Source organism: Hyaena hyaena, unplaced genomic scaffold (genome assembly GCF_003009895.1).
Source record: "Hyaena hyaena isolate Hyena2069 unplaced genomic scaffold, ASM300989v1 scaffold_1199, whole genome shotgun sequence".
NCBI classification, from domain to species: domain Eukaryota; kingdom Metazoa; phylum Chordata; class Mammalia; order Carnivora; family Hyaenidae; genus Hyaena; species Hyaena hyaena.
The window spans coordinates 245435-249913 of NW_024081839.1; the positions used below are offsets into that span (position 1 = coordinate 245435).

Here is a 4479-nt window from a genome sequence, read left to right on the forward strand (position 1 = left end):
ATTAAAAAAATAAAACTATCTCTTTGACGGAAACAACTGTAAACAATATTTCCCAGTATATAATGGAGAAGATGATGAACCATGTTCTTCAGTTTAGATTTTCTCCACAGGAATATGTCTTTATACTAAATATAACTCAAAGGAAAATTGTGATTCATTTTCTGGAAACTTACTTTAGGCCAGTTGCCAAAGAGTAAGATGGGTAGTGGACAGTTCATAAAGAGGAAATGCAAATGGGAGAAGACATAAGGGAGAAAGTGAGATGGCACATAAGCCAAGTCAATACTTGTCTGGGTACATTTTTAAAATACAGGGAAATATACAAATGAGTAAGGAAGGAAATGGCTGCAGCAAGCTGCACACCTTATAACTCAGCCAGACAGAGGTCAAGAGACAAAAACTCAGATCTACAGCCCTCTGTGAAATATAATGAAAATATAATGGGAAGGATAAAGCCAGATGCAAATGGCAAATTCTAAGAATAAAAGGCAGTTCCATGAGTTAGAGATAGATGATAGAGACCAAAATGAGAGAAAGAGAGAGAGAGAGAGAGAGAGAGCTGTTGAACCAGGCTGACTACAGATCACAGTAGCATCTGGAAAGGGAAGTGAGTGAACAAGTGAGTGAGTGCACGTGTGTGTGTGTGTGTGTGTGTGTGTGTGTGTGTGTGTGTGGTGGGAAGGGGTCCACGGTAGAACTAAGACATTTGAGAATTCAGGCAGAGGACAGATCAGCATCAGGCTGCATTTAGTTGCAGGTAACAGATCTGCACAGAACATTGTAGCTGATCTTTAGGAAAGAAGTGATTTCTTAAGAAATGAGAAGGTAGTAGTGAGGGATAACAGTTCAATCCCTTTCCTTAATAAATGTAACAAGTGCTACATTCATAGGCAAATCTGTAGCAAGTCTATTTTCAAAAAAAATGAAATTACCTTCCCCTTTAAAAATAATTTGTGCCCTCAACAAACAGAGCTTGACATGCCTTTTTACTGCCTAGAAATAGTTGTGTTTCTCAGCAAAGAATACCTGAATCAGTTCCTTGTTTTAAATGTTTAAAATGTGTTCAATTTAAATGCACATGAAAGGGCATAACAAACTTGTTTCCATTAAAATCAGGTCATGGCACAATTTATGTTTTTAACTTCACAGAAATGTTAAGTGTTTTATAAAATAGATCATCTGAGAATACAATTGTTGAATGATCTAGGATTGGAGTTCTGGCTTTCTCAGCCAGAAAGATGGTTAGCAATGACAGAGGCTGGGCATTGAGAGCAACAGGAAGTGCACTTTCTCTTCACAACTTTTGAAACAGAAATTTCAGTAGTGGATTCTGAAGTTCAATTAACAGTAATGGCCAGTATTTTGTTTCAAATAAAATGAAATGTGGTGAATATAGCAGCAAAAGAAGAGCAAATAGAGTGCATCGCATGTAATACATCATGAAACTTTTATTTCAGTAGTGCGTTTGAGCATGTGTGCCAAATCACAATGTAATATGTATTTCTTATTGTGGGTTGGAGTCAAAAAAAGTTGGATATTACCTGGTCTAGAAATGGAAATAAGGAAGAAATGGCCCTATCCTTTTCTTTATATCCTCCTTCAGGCTATATCTTATGATGTTTTTCTTTATTCAAGTGTTTTATGAATGTTGCTTTTTATCTGATTTTACCTGCATAAAATGTTGGGAGAGAAATATGAGAAACAAGATTTTTTTTTAATATGCACACCTCCCTAGGGATGATTCTGCCAAATAAAATATCCTTCCAGGGACACCTTCTAAAATATCCAAGTTTTAGCATTATTGGAAAAGCTAAAACCCAATGAAAATGTTGGTATCACCAATCAGCATTAATGTTTTTGGTTTTCAGTGAATTGTGCCACTAAGCCTTGAAGCTTGAACATATATAAACACTTCATCATTACAATTTTAAAACAGCTTTAAAAGAAGAACGCAAATGAGTCAGACTTTTTTTTTTCTTTATCTGCTTCAGGCAATGAAAGAATTTGCAGTGCCTCAGTGCGACATTTGAAATTTCCCTCATTTAACTTGTCCCAACTTCAAAGCATTTAAAATACAAATCCATCTTCTTTTGGCAGTCTCAATGTCAAAAAGTTATCAAGGGAATAAAGCCCACCTTCAGCTTAATAAAATGATACTTTTTATGAAAGACATTTCCATTATCTATAGCCAAACTAAATTCTATAAACAATCACCACAATACTGAATTCAAATTACCTTATTTATTAAAAAATGTCAGAAAATAAGGGACGTTAAAAACTCCATGGAGACATAAAATCAGAAGAGTCAACTTATACTTAATAATGCAGCCCACAGAAGTGCCACAGGAAACCACAAAAGGCTGTAGGAATAATACAAGAGAGACTGACAATTCTGGCTTCTGTTCTTTCTTCCATGGAATGAAGTCATTACACTTCACGCTCCTCATATTGGATCTTGGGTTTCCTGCTTAGAAAAAGTACCTTTGAAAAATCATATCATGTCTGCCTGCAATCTGGATAAAGAGATCTGCTGAATAAAAACTAACATGTTTATCTCTAGATTAAACATGATCATTAACTTACATTTAGTAAATAATTTTATTTTCCTGAGCCAAGCTGTTGAGTTGACATCATGATGGTTGTGTTGGACCATAACTCAAATTCTCCTAGCCTCTGTTTTCTTATCTCTAAAATGGGATAATAGTTCTACTTCACAAGGTTGCTATGACAACTCAATAGATTAGTAAATGTAAACCACATATTATAGTGTCTGACATGTAGGAAGTGCTCAATAATGATTTGAGATTATTATTTGCTTAAATTTTCCATCTTCACATCCTGACTCCCCAGTGAAATTGCGAGGATTAAGCAGGTAACACATTTGAACATTAGGTAAAAGGTGTTATGTAAACACCAGAATCCATGAGAGCATGGATCACACTTTGCTACATTTATAAACACTCTTATACACAGACTATAGGATAATATTAAGGATAATAACATTTAATGATCATAATCGTAGTAAATAACATTTAATGACATTAAGTAACTCATAATCCTTGATGTTAAACTTATTCATATATACTCTGATACATAGGAACTTTGAGGGCAAATTACCGCCAGAAAGTTTCCCCTGTATTGCTTCCTCTCTATTTCTTTTGAATTTTACTTTAAAGCCACAAACACAACTACACAAAAGCTTTCCTAAGTACAAACACTTGTTTTGCTGACAGATTGGACACAAATGAAACGGGCGGTATCTGACTGCTTGCTGTAATGAGAAGAGGGAGACTTCCAACTCTCCGAGGGTCAACCAAACCCTCCACCAGACGCATCTGTCTCTTTCATTGGCTTCTTCCTATTCTGTTCTTCCTCCTCACTCCCTGGCATAAACTATGGCATTCCTGTGAAAAACAGGCAACATGGAATGTCCAGGCTCTGTCATCACAAAAGGGAAAAAGAATCTTACGAAGAGTATGATAGACAGAAAAGGGCACAATGGAGGTGACAGGAATCTTACAATCTTACCAGTGTTGAGTCTGGGTAAGGAGCTTGTCTAGAATGTTTAATGAGGTTTCTAGAAATCTGAGATTGTGTATTTAGGCGAAATGGTTATAAATGTGTGATCATGTAAAGTGTACAACACCTTTAAATATGTATGTTCCCATTGTAGACAACAGAAACTCCCTAAGGTGGAAATTTTTCACTGCAGAGACACATAAATATAAATGGAAGTTTACGAAAGTGGAATAACTTGTCAATGGCAGATAGCAAGTTGGAGCTCAAATGGATTTTTCCCAAAATCAGAGCCTGTGCTTGCCTCCTATATCACACTCCTTCATATACATGATCATTCATTGAATGTAAATGTAATATTTCTTCACTGATAGCCAGTACACTTTTGCATGTGAAATTTCTCTTCAGTAGTTAAGGGAGCTAAATAAACTGTATGGATTTAACAAATAGTAATATTTGTTGTATTGTGCATGGCGGGCACTGCATAATGTGACAGGCTGCAAAAGTAAATATAATGAATATGGCATCCAGCCTTATGGAATGTATGGTCAAGAAGGCAACACAAAATCTATAAGAAATATAAACAGGTATCCAATTATTTTTTATTTGTCTTTTACCCCTTTTTTTGGTAAGCTACCAGGACTTGTCACCATGTCCCCACTATTGTACTGTATACTTCTTTGTATTATTTCATTTAATCCCTATCTGTGAATTAAGTACTCATTGTCATATTTTACAGATGAGGAAACATGTATAACTACTATATGTCTCTGCCAATTTATTTCCCTTCCAGCAATGGATAAAAATGACCAATTTCATTATATCTCTCCAATACCAAGCAGCATCTTTTAAAAAAAATGTTATTTTGATAGATTAAAGAATGGTATCTCATTTTTTATTTGTATTTTTTTTTCTAATGAAGTTGGGAATATGTTGATATATCAGGAAAGATTTATTAAGCAT

The 4479-nt window shown here is 35.1% G+C and overlaps 1 long non-coding RNA gene across 1 annotated transcript; it reads right to left on the reverse strand.

Moving 5' to 3' along the window:
* Window positions 1–2296: 2296 nt before the first annotated feature.
* On the reverse strand, window positions 2297–3450 carry LOC120224605. The gene is made up of 3 exons (XR_005526621.1): window positions 3118–3450; window positions 2584–2687; window positions 2297–2464 (listed from the first exon to the last, which is right to left on the reverse strand). It is a non-coding gene; the product is annotated as an uncharacterized LOC120224605 (long non-coding RNA).
* Between the last annotated feature and the right edge of the window lie 1029 nt (window positions 3451–4479).